Consider the following 10,263-nt stretch of genomic DNA (forward strand, 5'->3'; position numbering starts at 1 on the left):
GACCGGTGTGAGCACTGAGGATGGAGAACCCACAGGAAAAATGGAAATGGTTCAGTGCCATGGATGAGGCAGTTGGGGGGAGACCCTCCATCACTCCACCTGCCCATTATTGCCTCATCTGGCCCAGTTGTTGCTGCGGTTCTTCATCCTCAGTGAGCCCAGAGCCAACGAGGGCTAAAAGAAAAAGGCCAGACGACCTCCAAGACCTACTCAAACAGATGAAGGAGAGGGAAGCGGAGAGAGCGGGAAGCTGCTGAGAGGGAGGAGAGACGGTGGAGAGAAATGGAGGAGAAGGAGGACAGAAGAGAACGAGAGCGACAAGCGAGAGAGGAAAGGCAAGAAAGAGATGCAAGGGATAGAGAAGAGAGATGGCAACGAGAAGTGAGAGAGAGAGGAAAGGAGAGATAGGGAGACTAAGGAAAGGGACGAAAGGTTCCTTTCCCTCCTTGAAATCCTTGCTAAAAATAAATGATAACACAAAAGCATCTTCTGATCATTTACACATTTGGGTTTGTGTAATATGAACAAACACATTTTTTTAAATAGAATTAAATAAAAGCATACAGTACTGTGCAAAAATCATAAGGCACAACCAGCTTTGATGTTTTAGCAATGCTTTAAGGACCATCCATATTTTCTTCTCTTTATTAAGATAAAAACAGAAAATATGAACATTACAATTAAAAATATATAAAATGTGAATTAAAAAAAATCTGTACAAAATGGCTTGTTTAGGCAAACATCAGTAACAAACATGTCAAACAAGAAACTCTGAAGCTTATCATATTACTTCTAATCAGAAGTTTTCTTGGCCTTTCTTGGGCTTCCAGTCCTTTTCCATTTAAGTTTAAGAAAGCCAGGGTTCTGTTGCTCAAGTGTAAAGGTAATTGGTAATTTTACACTTGTAAAAAACATTTTTGCCACATGTTCATTATAGCTTTGCTACAACAATACCACATGGTGACTTAAGACTTTTGCACAATACTAGGTATATAAAACAATCAATTTCTAGGCAATCACAATATATTATAGACTTCTAGATAAGTTATAACTTTGAAATAATGCTAACATTCATAAATTAAGTATTTATGAAGTGCTGAATATTTTGTGAATATGTGTAGTGTAATGTACAAAAACGCCTTCAAACAATAGTTTTATTGTTGTGTATATAATGTGACTTATAAATGCATACAGAGCACATGCAGGGATATTCAGGGCAGGTCATGGAGGGCTACTGCCCTGCAGGGTTCAGTTCCAACACACCTCTCAGTCATTTTCAATTAGTCATTAATTGGTTTAACTAGATTGTTCAGGTGTGTAGAATTAGGATAGGAAAACACTGCAGGACAATGGCCCTTCATGACCTAAGAGTTTTGCATTAACTACACACAGTAAAATAGTAGCTGAAGCGTTATTGCACCCAAACATACAAATTCAGTCAGTATTTACTCGCCTTTATGTTGTTGATCCCTCTGTTTTTTTTTAACCCAGCTAATACAAATAGTAAATGCATGCATTTTGTATTATAGTAGTATCTTGAATAAAATAAGAACTAAGCAGTTTTAAGCATTTATTCAAGACGATTTAAATAAGGCTGTACAAAATTCAAGTACATTTATTTATTTTTATGCATTTGGCAGATGCTTTTATCCAAAACAACTTACAGTGCATTTATTACAGGGACAATGCCCCTGGAGTAAAGTGGCTTGCATAAAGACACACTGGTGGTGATGGCTCCAGGTCATCTCCGGTCGGAAAGCAAATCACCCTCCTCAAAATTCCCATGATTGCCTGGCTCACTCTGTGCACAATGTCATGCACAGAGGACTTGGGGATATCAAAGGTCTGTGGGACCACCCTGTAGGATGCTGCATGGGCAAGCCAGTAGAGGAAGACAAGCACCTCGATGTCCCTCTCCCATCCATGGTCAGATTCCAGCCTGAGTGCACCAATGAGGGACATGATGGATGGCAAAGACAGGCGAAGGTGGGCACAGTGGTCAGCTGCTTCATTGAAATAAAGCTGCAGTATTGGCACAGCTCTGTTGAGATGGCAGTACGATGTGGGGTTGTCCGCCTGTAAATATGATATAGCTTGTTAGAATAATACATTTGAATAAAGATTTGTTTCATGTGTTGTTGACTTGTGTTTATTTGTTTTATTCATTTGTTTACTCACTTTTGTTTATGTTCATCTTGTTGTCAGTTAATTCATGAATTAAAATAATTATATTTAATTCATTTTTTAACTGAAAATTGATGTATTTACATTGGCTGCATGTGTGTACTATTCATGCATAAAATGTCATGACAATTAAATTTACATTTTGCTTATTTTACACAAATATTTATCAGGGGATTTATCAGTCTAAATAATTTTTACTTTGTTTATTTAGTTTTTCTCTTTCAGGGTTGCTGCACATTTTTTAAAGTCAAATTTAAGGTTTTTTAAGACCTGAAGAAATAAAAATTAATACTAGCATAGTAGCCTATACATTATGGCTGTTTCCAATCAAATGAAATCATTATCAACAAAATCCATCAATCCATACAAAGCATTTACAATTTGTCTACATAAATTTAATTCAATATTTAAATATTTAAATATTTTTTTCTAATTTTTACTTTTTAATTAAAATGTCCCTTAAAACTAAACTAAACTGCCAGTAGGTGGCAGCAAGTCACTGTCTTAATGAGTGAGTGAGTCAACCGATTTGTTCAAATGACTGATTCATTCAGGAACGAAGCTCAGATTCATTCGTTCTAAATGCGGATTCAGTCAGTATAACAAAAACATTTCTGTTGCACGGGGCTCTGTTCTGCTGGTTCATAATTTTGAAATTTCCGTTGGCGAAATAAAGGGAAAAAAACAATATTAACAATACTGTGTCTAAAATGTAACTCGCATTGATCATTTAACAATAAGTTGATGAAACATTGCATCTGTGCTGATTTGGGGAAAACGGCACTTTTGCTCGTGTGATATTGTAAAACAACTACATCTTATGATTTAATGACAAAAACTCGTCGGGGCAAAAAATGCCCATATATCTTGAATTTTGAGGGCATATAACTGTATGAATATACATCACGCTGAATAAGACGAGTAAAGAAAACGCGGTATTTAAAATAATCACCCTAAATATATGAACACACGCTGTTAACAGGTAAATATAACATTTCCCATTCCATGACTAGTAAAATAATCACAACTTACTCTCTGTAAAATGGCGTAATCTGCAACTCCCATTCTGTCGAATTTACTTTAGTTTTCTCGGTTGTGGGCAGAGCCTCTCACTCTCTTGCTCGGAATAGCTGCGCACGCTGTGTCTTCTTGTTTGGCAGGCGTCAACGTTAAGGTTTAATACTGCCACCTGAGAGCTCAACCAGGTACTGGCGCTGGAGTATTTACATGTCATGATATCATAAGAGTCCTATTTATTTTAAATATTTTGGTTATCGTCAATACCGGTATATTGTCACACCCTAAATTAACACAATATCGATATTTCATGCTTTGAATATCACGGTTATCGTCAATACTGGTATATTGCGACACCCCTAATATATATATTATTATTAATATAGCCTGTTGCAGAGACAGCCACAGCTGAGGAGCATGAAGAACCAGCAGTCAAAAGGCCTCACAGAGACCAACCAGGTACCAGTCTGGACAGTGTCTTTGAAGAAATTGCGGATTAATGTGCATCTAGATCTACGAGCAGAGCTCCAGCAGCTGCTAAGAAAAAAAAAAAAAAAAATTAATAAATGTATAGGCATCGGTATTGGCGAGTACTAGAAAAAAGTATCTGTACTCGTACTTAGTCCTTAAAAAATGGTATTGGTGCATCCCTAGTGTGAATGTTAAAGTTTGATGAAACCAGAAGGAAACATTTGGGATTGTATAGTCATTCGTTTTCATTTCAGACACAGGAAGAGGAGGCTTGTCTTTTCCATGTCCGGGAAGATTGATGCTGTAGTACAACACTCTCTTTGCCTGACTTGGAATTCAACTCACAACCCATCCAGTAGCATCCAGATGTAAAGTAACAGGATGTCCTTTTCATAGATGTGGTATAAGAATGACTAGTCCTGTCTCAGTGTAAAGATGAACACCAAAAGGATCCACCTGCAAATGTTGGACATATCCTGAGCAAAATTGGTATGCAGATCTGTGTCTTTCATAATTTTCTGAGTCAACATCAGCTCCAGGATAACATCATCATGTAGTCTGCAGCTTTTTTGAATTTCACTAGAAACTACTTTGAGTATGTTTTTATTTAAACTTTTAGTGATGTTTCCTGCCATCAACTCAGGAACTGGTGTTTCTCTGAGATTTTTATAGTAGACATTGCCTACTCCCTGTACCACTTTTTTTTTTGGCAATCTTGCCTCTCTTCTGGTAACGTGCATAGCAGGACCTTACAATCCTTGTCATCTGAATTGGAATTTGACTGTGAGTGACCTTTAAGTGCTGGTATCTAAAAACCAGTGTGCAGCAGGGATTTTGTTTACAAAAGTTTTCATAAATTACAAGTGCCCATGATTTCTGCAATTTTCTCCTATCGGCAGACTTTGGTGCCACGTCACTCTCCATCACTGTCCTTCTGGTCCCCAGGTGAGAGACCAACACAATTATTAATGCACTTTATTCTTGACACAAACATATGTTGCAATATAAATATCACAAAATAGAAACTTAAACTGTAGGCTTCCAATTACATTTATAAGTTACAATAATGTTATTAAAAATTAAAACAGGTTTTCGTTATAAAAGAGTAAAGTGGGAACATCAAACTGCCCACTAAGGGTCATAGTCTGTTATTTTCCACATATAGTGACAAATTTTAATCTTTGAAATGTAATGTACTTTATGATAATTAATAAACACAGTAATATCAATATCACTGTAAATTGTGACAAAAAGAATTATCATTAACAACAGTGTAAAGAGTACTCGAGTGTGGATACAAATATGGCATCAAATATGTTTTATCCGGAATCTTAGGGGCTGTTTCCTGTTGTATTTTTAAGGCTTGCATTTTTATGGGCTGATATTTTATGGTCGTATATTTAAGCTGTGAATATTTCAATTAAAAAAGGGATTTTTGCAGGATTTTTTTAAATTGCAGGATTTTTATTCATATTTGCAGCATTTTTTGTCATAGAGACATAAGTAATATATCAATTGAAACTATAGAATGTGTACACACATTGTGTACTTTTATTTGTGTGCACACAGAGTAATTTGTGGACTAAAGGTGCACAGAGCGCCCTCCGGTTGCAAGTATGAATTGAAAACACAGTATACAATTTAAATCTCTCTATTGTTTTATATGAACAAGTGGGCAGGATAATTTTACATCATTTTAAAGCACAAACTCTAGTCTACAACCTCCAATACCCAGAGGTCTTGTGAACATATATGTAATATTTGCATTTTGGCCTTATTTCAGTGACTTAAGTTTTTTGTTTTTTCAATAACCACGCATAAACATTATTCCTTCAAAAACACAAACATGTACATACATGTTCCTCACATATTATTGTGGCCTAGTTTGTGCTGAATACAGTGTAATGACACTTTTTCCATTAGTATAGTTATGAACAACTGAAAAAAGCACAAATGTCAGGGCATGTCAAAACTTCTCCAGGGCCCCAAAACGGCCTCAGACTCCAGAGGGTTAAAAAAATTCAGTGATTTATATTCACCTTTCAGATTTCACTTCCAAAATATTCATTCTGTTCAAAAATACAACCTATAATATTCAACTGGCAATTTTCATTGGTTCAAATTCGGCAGAAAATTCAACATTTCACATCCGGGAACTGCAGGAAAAGCAGTAGAGTACTGATGCATGATCTCCATCTGCTGTTAGTCGTCTTCACCAGCAGGTGCTGCTAGCGGCTGTTTACAAAGACCAGAGCAACGGCTAGTAAGTCATCATTCATAAAAACGGATTTGCGGCAAGTGATGTGTGATGATTTTCAGGGACAGTATAAATGCAGAAAAGCTGATAAATACACAAAAGCTGCATTTATGTTTAATTCAATGTCTTTACGGTTACTTTCCCTGTGTAGGCTACATGTAAGCAGCTTTCTCTCCAGTGAACGAGATTATAACGTTATCCTCCGAAGCTGATGTACAGTTCAAATGTTAAATCTGAGGTAGACATATATTTCTCTCTGTTTTCCTTAACTTTATATTGCAGCGCTGTGTTGTAATACTAGGGTTTCCCTCATTCGTCATAGGATTCCCCTGCCATCAGGACATATGGACATAAAACTCCTGGTGCCAACTCCTGCGAGGACTTCAGAAAACGCAATCATCTGGATCAACATGCAGATTGCCCAATTTCTATATATATTAATTATTGTTAATGTAATTCATTTTTCCAGGAACTTGCTTCTACCTTCAGTTAAACAGCTAACAGTGATTCTAAATTAATTGCCTAAATTATTACATTATTTGCTAACTGCATTCTTTAAATTGTAATGTTGACATGCATTCTCTGTAAAGCTGCTTTGAAACGATATGTATCGTGAAAAGCGATATACAAATAAATTTGAATTGAATTGAATTGAATATCTGGTGCAAACCCCATGTAACAGTACTGTGGAGCAGTACGGCAGAGCTCGAGTTCATGTGCATTTGTATGTGTTTTGTTCGCCGTTTGAGTTTAGCTCAGAATGTTCAGATTTAGTGTTCTCTTTTCTGGAATCTCCACTGGATGATGATGATTCAATGCAATAAGAAAAGCTATCGCTACCAGCCCCAAAACTGTGAGTCACCAGCAGTATACATGAATAGCAGTTGTCTTTTCAGTTTTTTTTCAGTTTTTTTTTTTTCAGCACAATGAAAAAATTATTCAATTAAAAGCTACCCTAAAAAATTAGTTTTAAGCAGAGATGTAAAAATGCCAAGAGATTTAGCTTGCCTTATCTCAATTGGTAAAGAATTCCAAAGTTTTGGAGCTAGTGAAGAAAAAGCCCCATCACCCATCAATCTTAAACGAGTTAAGGGAACAGTTAAAAGACCAGTTTCAGATGAACAAAGGTCAGGGGTTGGAGTATAAGGAATTAAAAGCTTGGTCAAATGCTGAGGTGCCAACCTCTGTAAGGCCTTGTAGGTAAGCATTAAAATTTTAAAATCAACCCTAAACCTAATGGGGAGCCAATGCAAAGACTCCAATACAGGAGTAATATGATCTCTTAACTTAGTTCTTGTAAGGATTCTGGCAGCCGAGTTTTGCACAACCTGCAGTTTGTTTAAGGTAGCTTTTGACACCCCAGCCAACAAGGCATTACAGTAATCGATACGTGAAAACACAAAAGTGTTGTTCAGTCTCTCAGCAACAGTAAACAACAGCATTGGGCGCAATCTGGCAATATTTCTGAGATGGAAGAAAGAAGTTTTAACAGTATTGTTGATATGTGGCTCAAACATTAAATTGGTATCAAAAATTACCCCTAGATAGTTTGAAACACATTTGAACCGTCAAGAGTTAGCTTGGCTGACCCAGCTTTGCGTAGTTGGTGGGGTGTACCAACTAGCATAATCTCAGTCTTTTCACTGTTAAGACAAAGAAAATTTTCTGTCATCCATTCTTTCATCTTAGAGATACATTCAGAAATAAAAATCAACAGGCACAGTTTCATTAGGTTTCATTAGATCTGAGTGTCATAAAAATGAAATTTTAGACCAAGTGATCTCAAAAGCTGGCCAAGAGGGAAAACATAAATATTAAAAAGCAGAGGGCCCAAAATTGATCCCTGAGGCACTCAAGATTGAACAACATTAACCTCAGATCTAAATCCATCCATGGCAACAAACTGCTTCCGATCATTGAGGTAGGACTTAAACCAATTTAGAACAGTATCAGAGACACCAAAGACAGTTTCAAGACGAGAAATCAAAACTAAATGATCAACAGTGTCAAAAGCAGCACTAAGATCAAGAAGGATCAAAACTGAAAGGCAGCCTGAATCTGAAGCAATTAACAGGTCATTGGTAACCCTAACCAGGGCAGCGTTTCCCAAAAATTGGTTTCAATGGAGCTACGATCAACTTAAGCTTACGATGCTTTTGGGAAACGCTGCCCAGAGCTGTTTCTGTACTATGGAATTTATGAAAGCCAGATTGCAACGGCTCAAAGAGATTGTTCTCAGTTAAGTGAGAAATTAACTGAGTAGCAACAACTTGCTCCAAAAGTTTAGCAAGAAACGAGAGATTAGATATGGGACGGAAATTAGCAAGGTTCTCATAGTCAATATCAGTCTTTTTAGGTAACGGGGTAATCGCAGCCATTTTAAAAGTTGTTGGGACAACCCCAGTACACAGAGATTCATTTATAATGCTCAGAACAATGGGACAGAGAGAAGCAAAACATGACTGAAACAAACCAGACGGTATGGGATCTAGTAGAGAAGTGGCTGCTTTCATTTTAGAGTCCTCTGCTAAAAGAGAATATGTGTCAAATGTACAAAATTTTGAAAACATAGAACCAGAATAACAAGGAATAAAAACAGCTGAAGAAGACAATGAAGTAGAGGCACACAAACCTCTACGAACATTTTCAACCTTAGTGCCAAAGAAATCCAGGAATTTATTACAGAGATGATCAGAAGCAGTAACATGAGACAGTTTTACGATTCAGTAGTGTTGCTTTCGTCAACGAAAATTATGACTAAATATCGTTGTCAACGAACCTTTATCATGTGACGAAGACGAGACGCGACGTAAATGCTGGTCATGTGACGATGACGAAAATTAAATGTGTAATGCAATATTGTTGACAAATAAAAACGAGACTAAATGTGGTTTACAAAATGCTAAAATGCTAAAATGTCTCTTCATTTTCATTATCCAAAACGGGATGAGACGAAATGTTATAATGTTATTTCGTCTCGTTTAGTTGCGTCATTATTATTATTTTGCAGTATTTCTGTTTCCTGTGTCTCACTTCAGGGGCTGCATCAGGTCGCACTGCGCAGACGCAGGCGACGTCACTTCCTCTGACATAGAGAAAGGGACCGATTTGTAGGTAAATAAGTAGATTTCACGTGCTCATAACGTAATAAAAAATGCACAGGTCATAGAAAATGCACATCATTATTTAAAGCAGATTCTCATTAAAATGAATCCAAAATCAACATAATATATTGCGTTGATCACAAGATATTACTCATGGAATGATTTAACATACTTGGCTAAAAACATGTCTCTCATCTCTCCGGGATGCAGTGTGTATCCAATGTTCCTGGAACCATCCATGTTCGTTTTCAAATGTGGAATAACACAAAATAGGTATCATCTTAAAGCTTAGAAACTCAGCTTTTTAATGCATCGAACCATTTTGAAAAACTCGTCTAAAGCAGTGGTTCTCAAACCTGTCCTGGGGACCCCCCACCACTGCACATTTTGCATGTCTCCCTCATCTAACACACCCAATTCAACTCTTGCAGACTTGGGTAAAGTTGGTTTTATATTTGCACATTCGGACTTCTGATAAATTCAGACTTTCCAATAAATGTGCAATAAATTAATGTTTGCGAATTTTAAGCAGCGACATGATATTGACAACCAACGACTGTCAACTTACAACATTTTTCACAGTCGATCAAAATAGGCAAGTATTGTTTTAAGGGCATATTTACTTGTGAATGTCCACTGAATGTAGTGTGATTAACAAGGCTATTGAATACGGATGTCCGAATGTGCGTATATAAATCCAACTTTACCCAAGTCTCTTGCAGTCTCTACTAATTAGCTGATGACTTGAATCAGGTGTGTTAGATGAGGGTGACATGCAAAATGTGCAGTGGTGGGGGGTCCCCAGGACAGGTTTGAGAACCACTGCTCTAAAGAGTGCTGAGAAGTGCCTTTTAAACTGATTTTACCGTCCGTGGGCGCCATCTAGCTGCGAAAAAATGAATAACACTTTTATCGCCACAAAATTTGAAAAAGGTGCAGCTCACATGTAGGAGAGCATCACCAAAAAAGAATTTCTATGATCTTACTGCCTTCCTGAGTTATTCCATGTCAAATAAAAAAAATGAAAATTTATTAAATGAAATATATATATATATATATATATTGTAACGTTAGTTCAACTTTATTTAAAATGGCAGGACCATTTCTGACATTTTAGAGTTGTTTCTAGTGGCATATTATATTGATTTTATCTACTGAATTTGCTGTTTCAAAAATATAATTGCTCTAGAAACAGAATAGCCTATTATTTTATAGGTAGAATTTTAAATT

This window comes from Megalobrama amblycephala, unplaced genomic scaffold (assembly GCF_018812025.1).
Source record: "Megalobrama amblycephala isolate DHTTF-2021 unplaced genomic scaffold, ASM1881202v1 scaffold482, whole genome shotgun sequence".
NCBI lineage: Eukaryota > Metazoa > Chordata > Actinopteri > Cypriniformes > Xenocyprididae > Megalobrama > Megalobrama amblycephala.